Genomic DNA, 15,364 nt, shown 5'->3' on the forward strand with positions numbered 1-15,364 from the left:
AAAATCACAGCAATAAATCTTCTTTTTCATTTTTCTCACGACCTTATCTTTGTTATTAGATTGGTATCCAGGGAGAGGACTGCGACTGGGGGATATCAAGTTTGAGGACAGCCTGGGCAATTTAGGGAAACCCTATCTCACAACAACAATTTTGTTTTTAAAGCCTGGGCATAGAGAGATCAATGGTGGAGCACTCCTGGATTGGATCCCCAGCACTGTAAACCAAATAAACAACAACAACAACAAAAAAAAAACAAAACTAGAAAACCTCCATTGCTTTAAGAAAAGCAGAAGTGTGAAAACCCTTACACTTTAATTCCCTTTAACTACAGGAAAAAGAGGTGTCTAGGGTATGGGAGTATGAGACTTCATCTTTTAATCCCTAAAAAGTGTCTTGAAGTAGTCTGGGGTTAACCAATCAGTGATTTTTCTCTTGCTCCACCTCTTGCCCCTCCTTACAGAGAAAATAAGTTTGAAACTGTCAATCTACTTCAAGCTCTGCTCTTGCTGCCTTTGGGGGTTTTTGTGATACTGGTTTTTGGTGGAACCTAGGGGTGCTCTACCTCTGAGCTATATCCCCAACCCTTTTTAATTTTATTGGAGAAAAGCTGTCACTAAGTTGCCCAGGCTGGCTTTGAGTGTGTGATCCTCCTGCCTCAGCCTCCAAAAGTGGTCCGGACTACAGGGAGGTGTGCACCATCAGGCCCAGTTTTCTGCTTTATTTTGCAATGAGCAACTCCTCTACCATAGAGCTACATCCTCACCCAATATTGGTATTTTCTTTTAATTTAATGAATATTCTTTTCTTGTTTCAGGAAAGAACATTCCTAAAACCATAATGTTCAATATTAAAATCTAATGCATTTACAAGATAAAAAAGTTTATTCGAGTAAAAAGCAATCCATGAACTGGGGAACTCCACATTGAAAGACATTCCCTGGCCAGGTGCGATGGCACACACTCGTAATCCCAGCAACTGGGGAAGGTGAGCAGGAGGATCACAGCCTGGGCAATTTAGCAAGGCCCTAAGCAACTTAGTGAGAGCCTGTCTCAAACTAAAACAAAAAGGGCTGGGAAGGTAGCAGAGTGGTCAAGCCCCTGGGTTCAATCCATAATATCAAAAAAGAAAAAAATATATCCAAAATAAATACAACTTTATAATTTTTTTTTAAAAAATGACATGATTTAACCAACTAATAAATCAATGGTGGAGGCCTGCTTATCTGATCAAAACCTCATGTTTGTTCTTCAAGGTGTTTAAATTTGGGGTGATGCCAGGCATGGTGGCACACGCCTGTTTTCACAGAGACAGGAGAGGCTGAGGCAAGAGGATCACAAGTTCATGGGCAGCCTCAGTAACTTAATGAGGCCCTCAGCAACTTAGCAAGACCCTGTCTTAAAATAAAAAATAAAAGCTGAGCTTGGTGGCACACACCTGTAATCCCAGCAGCTCAGGGAGCTGAGGCAGGAGGATCGTGGGTTCAACGCCATCTTTAGCAACAGCAAGGATGCTGTTGAGCTAAGGAACTCAGAGAGACCCTGTCTCTAAATAAAATACAAAATAGGGCTGGGGATGTGGCTCAGTTGTTGAATGCCCCTGAGTTCAATTCCTGGCACAAAAATAAATAAATAAATAAAATATAAAATAAAATTGAGGGTAGTAGTGCTTGCTTTGTTAACAGGAAAACATCACTTTTCATCCATTAGGGTACAAGTTTCTTTCTGTTGAATAGAATAAAATACAAGAAAGCAAGAACTACTATGAGCCCAAGTTATTCACCTCAGATCACACTGCTGGAAGAGCATCCAAAGTATTATTAAAATGCTCAGGGGACCTGGGCGGAACTCAGGAACTATGGGTCTTTATCACAATTTATGTCCTGAGTAAACTACAGAGAATACCTGGGTGCTCCGGTCGGCCTCTGGGGCTGGCATCCACTTTACTGCCAGTTCTGGGAATCTCTGGTGCACCCCAGTCCCCGGGCAACCCATGTGGGACCTTCCCAGAGCCAGCCCACATTGTCCACCAGAGGCACAGCCACAGTGGTGTCCTGCCAGGTGGCACAGAGCTCCTGCTGCACGTTCCTTGGAAGCATTTATTTTCTCTGCAGAGCCGCAGCCTCTGCTGCTCCTGCTGTTTCCCCCTGGATCTGCTTTTTTTTAAATTGATTTTGTAGCATTTCAGTCAGTTGTGCATATTTAACCTGAGTCTAGTCATAAAGAAATATCAGTCAATTGTACCTTGAGGTACAGACTCTCGTAATCCCAGCAGACTCTCTAAATAAGCTAATATTTTGAAAATTTTTTTGAAAATATTGAGGGAACATCTAGTTCATTCATTTTATTATTTTTTATTCTATTTTGTTATACACAATGGCAGAATGCAGTCATTCCATATTACACATATAGAGCGCAATTTTTCAAGACACTGATTGTACACAGAGTATTTTCTCACCATTCGTGTCTTATACATGTACTTGGGGGTAATGGTGTCTGACTCATTCCACCATCATTCCTACCCCCTGGGCCCTCCCCCCCACCCTCCCCTTCCCGCCTTCTTTGTAAGACCAATGTCTTTCCGCAGTGGACCCCTCTGTCTTCACACACAGGGTGCCATGTCCCCAGATACTGAGATCACGATGGTTTCCCCTGTGCAGCTCATCTAGATCTCCCTCGCAAGTTTCGCCCTCGTTATGGAAGATGGAAGACTTCAGTTGAGAACATTCTGGAAGCAGGGCAAGCAGGAGATATGCTCAGGTACATTGAATATCAAACATTTTAGCAAACAGAAAGAAAGAAAGGAAAAAACCCTCCCAAACCAGGGGTACTGGCTCTAAGTACTAAAACAGGGAGAAAGGTCTATGATAATTGCTCCCGACAGTCTCCAGCCTTCTCTCTCATATTCACTTCTGTTTGAGCTTTTAAAAAACAACTTCATAAAATACAATATAAGAACAAATTGGTTTCATCTTTGGTTCTGATTGGTTGTTTGCACTACCGGGGACTGAACCCAGGGTGTTCTAACACCGAGTCACATCCCCAGCTCTTCTCAGTTTTTATTTTGAGACAAGATCTCACTGAGTTGCCCAAATTGGCCTGTCTTTTTTTTTTTTTTTTGCAGGGGGGTGGGACTACTGATGATTAAACTCAGGGGCACTCAGCCACTGAGCCCCAGCCCCAGCCCTATTTTGTATTTTATTTAGAGACAGGGTCTCACTGAGTTGCTTAGTGTCTCACTTTTATTGAGGCTGGCTTTGAACTCTGGATTCTCCTGCCCTAGCCTCTGAAGCTGGGATTATAGACATTCACCACGAAGACCCACACAAACCATTGTTTATTTATTTATTTTTGGTACTGGAGTTTGAACCCAGGGCCTTTACCACTGAGCTACATCCCTAGCCCTTTTTATTTTTTATTTTGAGACAGAGTATCACTAAGTTGCTGAGAGCCTTGATAAATTATTGAGGTAATGATGATCGTTTTTATGATCCTCCTGCCTCAGCCTCCCAAATTGGTGGAATTATAGGCATAAGACACAACACCTGGCAAAAATTGTTTTTAATATATATTATATAATAGTAACTACTTTTTAAAACTCTAAGACAACTAGATTCATTTATTTACTTACTTATGGTACTGGCATTTGAAACCAAGCTTTTTTAGTTTGGCTCTGCCTCCCCAGCCCCCACCCTTTTTTTTCTTCTTTTATTTTAATTGGCTTTTTAAAAATAAATGACAGTAGAATGCATTACCACTCTTATGACACATATGGAGCACAATTTTTCATATCTCTGGTTGTATATAAATTATGTTCACGCCAATTCGTGTCTTCATACATGTACTTTGGATAATGATGTCCATCACATTCCACCATCCTTGCTAATCCCCTGCCACTTCCCTTCCCCTTCCACCCCTCTGCCCTATGTAGAGTTCATCTATTCCTCCCAAGCTCCCCCTCCCTACCCCATTATGAGTGCCTCACCTTATATCACAGAAAACACTAGAATGCCATTTGTTTTTTGGGGATTTTGTAACTTCACTTAGTATTATCTTCTCCAATGCCGTCCACTTACCTGCAAATGCCATGATTTTATTCTCTTTTATTGCTGAGTAAAATTTTGTTGTGTATATAGGCCACTTTTTAAAAACTCATTCCTGCTCGAATACTGAGGCCTGAAGCCCTGTGCAGGGTCACAGAGCTGGTGATTTCTGTGGAAAGCAGCTGTTTAGGAGTCCTCAAATGTTATGCTCGAATTCAGGACCCCCAAAAGACCACCAGAGACCCAAGATCGATGTAAACAGCAAAGAGTAACATGATTAGCACATTCACTGGTGGGAACAAGTTGGGTAAGGGTGATTGGTCAGTACAAAAGGGGTATTCATTTGAACTGATTGGTTTAAGCCAAGAGTGATGTACGTGCTGAACTAAATGGTTTCCTAACATGTTATCAACCACCATAAACTACTGGGAGGGTCATTTGGCATCCCAGGTATTTCCCTGTCTCATGCTTATTGGTGGTTGCTAGGGGGTTGCTATGGGTTCTCACCTAGCCTGACTGAGTCAGGGACACCTGGTGCAGCAGATGGCTGTTATTTGTAGATAAACAACTTAGCAGGGTGGGAATGTGCCTAGGAGTGCTCTGTGGGTTTTTCCAAGGACAAAGGTGATGTCCCTTCCTTGGACAGGCTTTGCTCTGAGGTAGAGGCTGGTTTTTCACAAACACTCTCTGAGATGCAGTATTCCAACTAGGTGAGATCTGGATCACGGACCAACACAGAATGCTGCCTCCCTCTGGCCTGCCATCTTCATTCTCCCCACCCTTTTTAAATGCTGGTGATGGAACCCAGTGATGCTTTACCACTTAACTTCCTCCCCAATCCTTTCATTTATTTTGAGACAAGTTCTGGCCAAATTGCTAGGGCCATGATAAATTGGTGAGGTCAGCCTTGAATTTTCAGTCCTCCTTCCTCAGCCTCCGATGTGGCCAGTGTTATAGGTATCTGCCACCACACTTGGCTCTGGCACTGTTTTTTTCCCTAAGCCACAGAGAGAGGTTTATTTGGTAAAGTAGGTACAAATTCTAGGGAGAATGGTGCAATTTCAAGGAAGATGCCTTTGGGGTAAAGCAAGGAATACTCACTCAAGGCAGAGTGCAGCCTATCTCCAGAGGGAGAGAACATCTCTGGCACTAGTTTTATTTATCACAAAAGAAGAAAGCTGAGGTTCAAGCATTAAATCTTTAACTCGTGTTAGTTCTGGGGAAAGTGGTGAGTTAGGGGGCTTTCAGATTCCAGAAGAATCTTCAGATTCACATTTGGATTTATTGTTGGGAGCCTGCCAGCCCTGAAACAAGCCTGAGGGTCACAGTGCAGGTTTTTGGTATTAGCAGAACTTCTTAAGTCAAGTTCATGGTTTTTTGTTTTGTTTTGTTTTGTTTTTCTGACTTTGTGGTCTGGGTAAATTTGCCTCCGACAGTAGGCAAGGTGGCTCCCCCCTGTAACCCCAGCAACTCAGAGAACCTGGCAGGGGATGGCAAGATCCAGGCTAGCCTCAGCAGCTTAGTGAGACCCTGTCTCAGAATAAAAAAGAAAAGATAAAAAGGGCAGAGATGTAACTTGGTGACAGAGAACTCCTGAGTTCAATCCTTTGTACAGGGGGAAAGGAAGGAAGGGAGGAAATGAGGGAGAGAGGGAGGGAGAGAGTGAGGGAAGGAAGAAAGAAAGGTAGGGGGAGGAAAAGAAAGGAGAAAAAAGGAGGAAAAAAGAAAGAAAAAGAGGGTAGGGGAGGAGAAAGGAAGGAAGGAAGGGGAAGAAAGAAATTGCCTCTGGCTGTATACGCACCAAGACCAGGCAAGATTGGTTAGGGGTGAAAATTCATCAGGATGCAAGATTGGTTTAACTTTGGAATAAACCTGGAATGCAAATCTCCTTTCATATTTGAATAACAATTTCATTGATTAACGATATCAATGGAATAAAGCAAAAAAAAAAAAAAAAATAAAGAAATAAGAATCATTTCAATTGACACAGGGAGAAATATTTGTCTGCCAGGAAAGATGGTGCATTCCTGTTAACCCCAGCTACAGGAGACTGAGGCAGGAGGACCACAGGTTCAAAATCAGCCTCAGCCACTTAGGGAGACCCTGTCTCAAAATAAAACATAAAAAGGGCTGGGGACATGGCTCAGTAATTAAGTGCACCTGGATTAAATCCCAAGTACCCACCCACCATGCAAAACATATATGGGAGATTCAGAGAGAGAGAAGGGAAGGCTAAGAAGGTCCCCTAGGCAGGAATGGGGTGGGGTGGAGACCGAGAAAGGTTTTTCTTTCTTTCTTTTCATTTTCTTCCTTGTTTTCAATGGAAAATTGTTTCTAAATTGGCAAAAATGATCTATGAGAGAAGATGAAACAAGATTCAAGAGAGATGGAGCTAAAAATAGGGAGAAGACATTGAGAAGCCAAGAGGTACCCATGCTTGGTACAGGATGAAGGGCAAGGCCAGGGAATGTGTCTGCATTACTGGACCTTTTACAGGGAGAATGTGGTTGTGCATTACGTGGGGAAAGAACGTAAGAAAACCGAGTGAAGGTTGCCCACTTGGGCCCTTAGGATTGCTGGACTTTCACACACACACACATGCACACACACATACACTCACACACACACTCACACATGCACTCACGTAGTGACCATAGCCTCAGGTTCCATGCTCAGCTCCAAGGGAGATGGATACACAGCCCCTCCCCTTCAAGGGGCAGCTCCATCTATCAGGTGAGATTGTCCAGTAAACAGCTGGAAAACATCATTAGCCCATGATCCAGCCTGGAACTCCAGGTATTCACCACATGAGTGAAGCTGCCCCGGGGGTCAGGTTGGGACCCCAGCTGCTCTGTGGCACAAGATGTCCTGCAGTTGGGAAATGGAGACACACACAGTGGTCCACACAGCTGTGAAAAGGTGCAGGGGACCTGAAGTGCAGTCACCAGGGAGGGAAGCCAACTGAGGGCGGTGTACTATAGACATTCCTGAAGACACAAAACCAGGGGCACAGGATAAAGCCCAGTGGTTGCCAGGTTTGGGTGGGAGAGAGGGCTGAACAGCTGGAGCACCCAGGGGCTGTAAGCTGTGAATTATTCTGCGTGACACTATAATGGTGGATACCATGTCGTTGGGCATTTCTAACCCCAGAAGTGTAGACTCTAGAACCGGAGTCAACTATGGTCTTTGCATAACACTGATGTGTCACAGTAGAGGTATAATGCCAGATTTCTGGGACCCCAATAGACTTTCAGGAGCCGAATCCGATACAATCACACAAGAGTCTTTATTGCAAACTCAAGCCTGGATTCACAACCGTTTCCGATGCAGAGGTCCCAGGGAGTGAGTCCTGGTCCGTTGTTCAGTGAGATTTTATAGGTTTTGGGGGATACTCTATGTGTCACAACATCACAGAGCAAATCATCACACACCGCAGGAAAATCAAACAACTCTTAACATTGATTAGCACAATCACTGGTGGGAACAAGAGAATCTTAGTTCAAGAGGGGGATTCCTTTGGACTGATTGGTTTAATCCATGAGGGGTGTATGTGCTAAACTACATGGTTTCCCAACATGTTATCAACCACCAAGACTACTGGGGGGTCATCTGGCATTCCAGGTATTTTCCCTGTCTCATGATGATTGGTGGTTGCTAGGGGGTTGCTATGGGTCCTCACCTAGTCTGACTGAGTCAGGGACACCTGGTGCTGCAGATCTCTCCTGTTATTTGCAGACAAACAACTCAGCAGGGTGGGTATATGCCTAGGAGTGCTCTGTGGGTTTTTCCAAGGACAAGGGTCATGCCCCCTCCCTCTGGACAGGCCTTGATGTAGAAGCTGTTTTCAAAAATGGAGTCACATCAGTTTCTCAGAGGCATGAATTGTAGCATATGTACCACTCTGGTGTGAGATGCTGGTCCTGGGGGAGGCTGGGGAGGCAGAGGAACTTGGGAAGCGTGGAGCTTCTGCTCAGTTTTGCTGTGGTTTTAAAACTACTCTAAAACAAAACAAACAAACAAACAAAATCCAGTCTATGTTAAATAAAAAAAAAAAAAACAAAACATAAGGGTAGGCTTCCAGATCTAATGTTGGTTTCTCCTTCTGTTTACCAGGGAGTCCTTGCTTCCCAGAATGCAGAAGTATAACACCAGAGAGGCACTTTGAGCCAAGGGGAGGTGAGACAGTGGAAGGAGATGAGCCCAGCCTAATTACATCTTAAGATTGGGAGTCATCTCGTCACAAAGACATGAAAAGGCCATTTCTGTTTTACTATAAATTACTGCGATTTCTAAACTTGCTTGGAATGCCTGGAACTCACCTGTGCCTGGCTTTCCATGACCAGATAACAACCCTCTCTGAAACCTTAGCGGGACCTAATAAATTCTGGCGTTGGGATCTAAATTTACTCCCTAACTTGAAATGTTGAGCCATGTAGATCATTAACCTACTACCTACCTTTGTCTTATGCTTGTCAAAATCTTGAAATCTGTAAGTTTCAAGACCCCCCCTTTTGCAACTTTTTGTGCTGTAAAACCTTGTTCCTAGAGAGTTGGGGACTGTCCTCTAACCTATGGGTTTCAGGAGAGAGACCAGGCCAGCCAGAATACAAGCTTGCTTTAATTTGATTTAAAATTGGAGTCTGGATCTTCTTTGCATCGTGGTTTAATAGAAGGCTTTATTAAAGGACAGCAGAAATAACTTCCCCCCATAGAAAGAAGGGGACCCAAAAGGTGGAATCTGTGGAAGGGGGGGTCTCCCCGTTTTTATAGCTAAGGTCTCCTTTTAGTCCTCCCACACCCCTGTCCTTTGTTCCCTCCATTCTGTAGTGGTGGGGGATGCAGGTGGGAAGGCCAATGGTGGGAAATAGGTGGAGGGATGGGCCAGGGAGGAGCAAGGGGAGGAGTGATCTTGGCAGGAAGGGCCCTGGGTGGTTTGATTAGCACCTCCCTGTTTGCTGGGAGCTACCTCCTGAACAGTTCTCTGGGATGCACCCCAGGCCTTGGAGACATTAACATTCAATAACCCAAGTCTTGTTCAGGTTTCCCAAACTCAGATTGGATGCCCTCTTCTTCCATTCTCACTATGGTCTCCATTTTCTATATCAAACTTGATATTTGACCCGATTTACCTAACTACACTAACTACCTGTCCTTAAAATCTGGCTTCCTTCTCCTCCTCCTCCTTCCTCTACTTCCCCTTCCTCCTTCCTCCTCCTTGCTGAGGGCCATTGCTAAGTAAGAATGACGCATGGCATGACCCAGATCTTTTGCAGTGTCATTGCATGTAAGGTGACCTTGCTCAAGGACCAGGGCGGATCCGGGTTTAGGGAGGATCGGGGTTTAGGGCGTTCCTGGTTTAGGACAATCCGGGTTTAGGGCGGTTCCAGGTTTAAGGCATATCCTGCTGCCTCAGGCCCGCCCGCTCCTTCAGTTCTCCTTGAGTTCTCCTGGGATTCAGAGAGTATTTGGGATTTTGCCCAGAACGTGATTTGGGCCCAGAACGTGAATTCCCCCAGAACGTGTGTAGAGTGCCGGTGTGAGTTCAGGAATAAAGAGTTGCTCTTTGAATCTACAAGGCAGTGGTGGCTCGTGATTTTGTGCCCAGCCAGACTGCGGCACCTCCTCTTCTTTCTTTTCTTCTGGTAATGGGAATTGAACACTGGGGCACTTTAATCTGAGCCACATCCCCAGTCCCCTCCTTTTGAGAATTGAAACTGGGGCCATTTTACCTTTGAACCACATCCCCTGTCGACTGTCTCTGCCCTGTTTTTGTTGTTGTTTGTTTTAAACTTAAGACAGATTCTCACTAAGTTGTTCAAGGCCTTGCCATATTGGGGAGGTTGACTTTGAACTTGCGATCCTCCTGCCTCAGCCTCTGGAGTTGCTGGGATGACAGGCATGAGCCACCATGCCCAGCTAACATTTTACTATACTGAATACTTATTTAAAGAAACAAATCTCACTCATTTAAGTCTAAAATTAATTTTTTAAGTCCTGTTTGCTTTGAGAGAGCAAATCAAGATAGACATTTATTTTAAATATCCTATTGTAGGGGCTGGGGATGTGGCTCAAGCGGTAGCGTGCTCGCCTGGCATGCATGCGGCCTGGGTTCAATCCTCAGCACCACATACAAAGATGTTGTGTCCGCCAAAAACTGAAAAATAAATATTAAAAAATTCTCTCTCTCTCTCTGTTAAAGAAAATGAAAAAAAAAATCCTACTGTAGTATTTGAAAGGACTTCTTATGGTTTGGATCTAGAAATGTCCCCCTGAAAGCTCACGTTTTGAAAAAAAACCGTGATCCCCAGTGCAGCAAGGTCAGAGGTGGGGCTTAGGCAGTGAGGGCCGTAACCCCTCAGTGTTTAATCTACTGGATGAGCTAACAATTTGAGTGGGATACTGAGCTGTAACTGTAAGGGAGGGGGCGTGCCTGGAGCAGGTAAGTCACTAGGCGGCTGGCCCCTGGGGGTTGTGTCCTGTTGCTGACCTCTTTCTTGCTTCCTCTGCTTTCTGGTTTCCAGGAGCTGAGCAGCTCTGCTCCACCAGGCCCTTGGGCCATGTTCTGCCTCACTCAGGGGCCAGGACAGTGGAGCTGGCTAACCCTGGCTGAGGCTCTCCAGCTGGGAGCCAAAAGAAATCTTCTGCCTTGTTTTTTTTTTTTTTCCTGGTACTGAAGATTGAACCCAGGGGTTCCTCTGCCATTGAGCGACTCCACAGTCCATTTTAATTTTATTTTTTAAATTTTGAGACAGGATTTCACTAAGGTGCCAAGCTGGCTTGGAACTTGTGATCCTCCTGCCTCAACCTCCTGGGTTCACAGATGGGCACTTTCATGCCCATTTCAATTTTTTTTTTTTCTGGTGGAGATCCAGGGATTCAACTCAGGGGCACTCAGCCACTGAGTCACATCCACAGCCCTATTTTGTATTTTAGACACAGGGTCTCACTGAGTTGCTTAGTGCCTTACTTATACTGAGGCTGGCTTTGAAGTAGCGTTCCTCCTGTTTTAGCCTCCTGAACCTCTGGGATTACAGGTATATGCTACCCTGCCCAGCTCTGTTTTAAGTTGTTTATGTCAGGCATTTTGGTTACAATAATAAAAAGCTAACCCAGTACTAAACTTTCCTTACAGTTTTGAAATCAATTAATATGCACATTATATAAAAAATCACAGCACAAATATTTATACTCAAACATCATTTTACAGTACTGGGTTTTGAAATATATGACTCAAAAATAGTCAATGGTAGTTATGCTTATAAAAACTCATGCCACCACTTCTGAGCTACCAGCAGGTGGCGTGTGAAATCTACTACTTGGAAAACTTTATCTTGAGATCACTGCAGGTAAACAGTGCTCCCCAAATCCACACTCCTCTGGCTGCTGAATGCTAATTTTCCTTAAAACTTTATTTTTTAATTCCTTTTTGGTACTGGGGACTGAACCCAAGGATGGTTAATCACTGAGCCACATCCCTAGCCCTCTGTATTTTTATTTTGAGACAAGGTCTTGCTAAATTGCGTAGGGCCTCACTGAGTTGCTGAGGCTGGACCTGAACTTTGAGTCCTCCTGCCCCAGCTTCCTGAGCTGCCGGGATTACAGTCATGTGTCACCATGCCAGTCCATTTATTCATCTTTCATTCATTTTTGTGGTCCAGGGGAATGAACCCAAGGGTCTCTACTACTGATCTATAACCCCAGCCCTTTAATTTTTACTTTTAAACAAATTTTGGTACTAGGGATGAAACCGAGGGGTGCTCTACCACTGAGCCACATCCCTAGCCCTCAATTTTTTTCATTTTCGGACAGGTTCTCACTAAGTTGCTGAGGGCCTGGCTAACTTGCTGAGGCTGCAAATGCAGCTCAGGGGTAGTGTGTTTAGCTAGCAGGCAGGAAGGCTGAGTTCTATTCCCACCCCAGGAAGGGGGGAATCCTTCACCTCAGTCTTTTCTCAGCTACCCTGAAGCCAGGGTTCTGTGTCCTCTGCATTTCCAGCTACATGCTAAGTTTCATCCCTAAGTGCCCAGAGGAAAGATTTTCCTATGCACCCGACTGGGAAGGCACACAGTAGTGGCACAGCTACTTCCTGACAGGGTCCTGGGCCATGAAACATCCAGTTGCACCAGGTTAAAGGGCACCTGTCTACCCAGTAAGCACGGGAGGGGGCACAGATCCAGATGTTCAGGGGAGGCCTAATGTCCCTCAGTATCCCCATCAGCTTAGCACGAAGCGGGCCAAACCATCAACATGGAGAGTAGGACATTGATTGGTCTCCAGAGGGGCGGGACACACGCTCTAGTCTTAACTGGCTCAGCCTGGCACAGTGCAGCAGGTGGTTCTCCAGGACTGATGTGGGGAGGCACCATAGAACCTGAACATGGTGATCTGGGAGCAGCGGCTCAGGGAAGGTGGGTGGCATGGAGCTGCGAGTCCATGACCTCACAGTCTGCAATTCCAGGGTCTGCAGAGTAGCTACAACCTTTCTGTAGCAGAACTTGGAGGGGCACAAGACTTAAACTGGACATCTTTTGGAGGAAGGGGGACTGGGAATTGAACCCAGGGGTGCTCTAACACAGACCTACATCCCCAGTCCACTTCCTTTTTTATTTTGAGACAGGGTCTTGCCAAGTTGCTGAGGATCTAAGTCACTGGGGCTAGTTTCGAACTCACGATCCTCCTGCCTCAGTCTCCTGAGCCACTAGGAATAGAGGTGTTCACCTCCACACCTGGCTTTAAATTTTGATGCCATCAAGATTCAGCTGTCTGATACCCAGGCCCAGGGACAGATGCTTCAACTCTGATTCCAAGTACAGCGAGTTAGTAATTGAGAGGGTCTGGTGGGAAGGGTTGCCTAAGGAGACACCAGGCAGTTAATTCTGAGGAGCAATGTCAAGGTGGGAGAAGACAAAGTGGCCCAAGCCCAAGATCACCCTGACCCCTGATGATGGTCAACACCCAGGATTCTGCCTGTCGCAGAATCTGCTCATTCACATCACCCATTTCAGGGTAAGGCTTACACCAGGGAGGTCCACCATCTGCAAGGCCTCCATCCCTGCTGCTCACCCTCAAGTTCAAATCACCACCTGAGGCTCAGAGCAGCCTTCCCCAGGGGGGCATTGGAGGTGGCTCTCTGCTCCCTGCTGGAGAGCACAGAGCTTCCCTGTTACAAGGTGCAGGTGTGGGGGCTTCCCTCCTTCAGCACCCTCCCCTCTACCCTGCTTCTCACCACCTTCGCTGGACAGGCCTCCCCGGGAAGGAACCTCACACCCACCTCACTAGCTCCTCTCCCAACCACCTGGCTTCCCAGCAGAGTTCTGCAGACCACAGACCCCTGTTTAGCCCTCTGCTTCTGTGTGGGTGGTGATGAGTCCATCCTTCAGGACTAAACAGGGGACCAGACCCTGAGGTACCTCGGTCACTCTCCAGCATCTCCTTCTCTGACATCACCAGTGGCCGGGGTATAGCAAGTGCAATTTATTTGTTCATTTATGGTCCTGGGGATGGAACCTAGGGGTGCACTACCACTGAGTCACATTCCCAGCCCTTTTCATTTTTTGAGGCAGGGTCTCCCTAAATTGTTGCAGCTGGCCTTGAACTGCTGATCCTCTTGCCTCAGCCTCCTGAGTTGCTGGGCTTTTAGTTTTGTGTCATTGTGTCCAGCAGCTCAGGCAACTGACCCTACCTCAAAATAAAATTATTAAAAGGACTGAGGTTGTATTTCAGTGCTAGAGAGCCTCAGGGTTCCATCCCAAGTACTGAAAGAAACTTTTAGAGAGAAATTATAAAAGCTGGGTTACAATATCATAGAGGATTTGAATCTTAGAGATGGAAGGGAAACCTCTTAATTATCTCAGTTCTGGGTTTAGGGAGATCTGGGATGTCTTTTCTTCTTCAGGTAAGAGGGAAATTTCCTGCATCATCAGAGCATAACCTACGTAATAGACTTTCTTTTTATTCCATTTTTTTTTGGGGGGGTGGTGTACTGGGATTTCACTCAGGGGTACTCGACCACTGAGCCACATCCCCAGCCTTATTTTATATTTTATTTAGAGACAGGGTCTCACTGAGTTGCTTAGTGCCTCACTTTTTGCTGAGACTGGCTTTGAACCTGCAATCCCTCTGCCTCAGCCTCTTGAGCTGCTGGGATTACAGGCATGTGCCACTGCTCCAGGCATAATAGACTTCTTCTGCAGAGAACTCAAGTTTATCCAAGGAGGTCTTATGGCTCTCATTTGCCGCCTACTGTTAAAGGTGAAGAAAAACTATTTTAGAATCCTGTGCGGTAGGAGACCATAAAACAAATCATTTGCAAATTGAGTGAGAGGCATTTCTAGGACATTGTATGGTTGAGAGGTCTTGGCATGATGCCTGAGAGGGGTGATGTGGGGTTTCAGGGCACACTTGTAGATTCCCAGTCTGGGTTTATTGCTGATTTATCAGAAGGCAACAGTGTTGGCTCTGCTTATCACCTGGGTACCAGATACAGCAGAGTGAAGGTGTCTGCTGTGAACCATTTGGAGTCTGTAGGCCCATTAGATGACAGGTGCTGGGTTTGGAATTGCAGGAAATCTTGCATTTATAATTTTAACTATTGCACCTGACTCGGGTACATGTCCAACCTCCCTTTAGGTTTCTTCACTGTTGGGTTGTTAAATTTTACAAGGACTCATAAGTTCTCTACAGTAGTAGGGCACCCTTGGGTTCAATCCCCAACACACACACACACACACACACACACACACACACAGACACACACACACACACACACACACACAAAGACACAGACTATTTTTCCTTGAACCTCAGCCATTGTGGATAAAGCTGTGGTCCACTATGACCTGAATAACTCAGATGGAAGTCTCCTACTATCCTCAGATAAACTCCTTTGGAGAGCAGGTTAGTGTTCTCAGTTCCATGGGCAACCACAGGCTCATTACCCCATCGAACAGCCACATGCATCAGAACGAATGGCACCCAGAGAGAAGTAAAGAATGGACGGTATACTCAGAATGGCCCTGCATTATTGCGATGCCATGAGGTCCTCAGCTCCAGTGTCCCTGATCAGCACTGATCAGCCACTGAGTTAGCTTCCTGACCTTTAAGCTGAAAACCCTGGAGGACAGCAGAGGCTCTGCATCAAGCCGTGTCCGGCTAATGGAGCCGAGTCCGGCGAGGTACGGCGGGGTTAAAAATACACAGGACACCAAGGTTCTTCATCCAGGAGGGAGCATGTGCACGCTTTATTGCCAGATTTGTTCCCCTTATATATCTTTTTAACAGCTGTGGGAAATCACTCAAAAGTGAGGAGGGAAGAGTAATAACTG

The sequence above is a fragment of the Marmota flaviventris genome, chromosome 10 (assembly GCF_047511675.1).
Source record: "Marmota flaviventris isolate mMarFla1 chromosome 10, mMarFla1.hap1, whole genome shotgun sequence".
Classification (NCBI taxonomy): domain Eukaryota; kingdom Metazoa; phylum Chordata; class Mammalia; order Rodentia; family Sciuridae; genus Marmota; species Marmota flaviventris.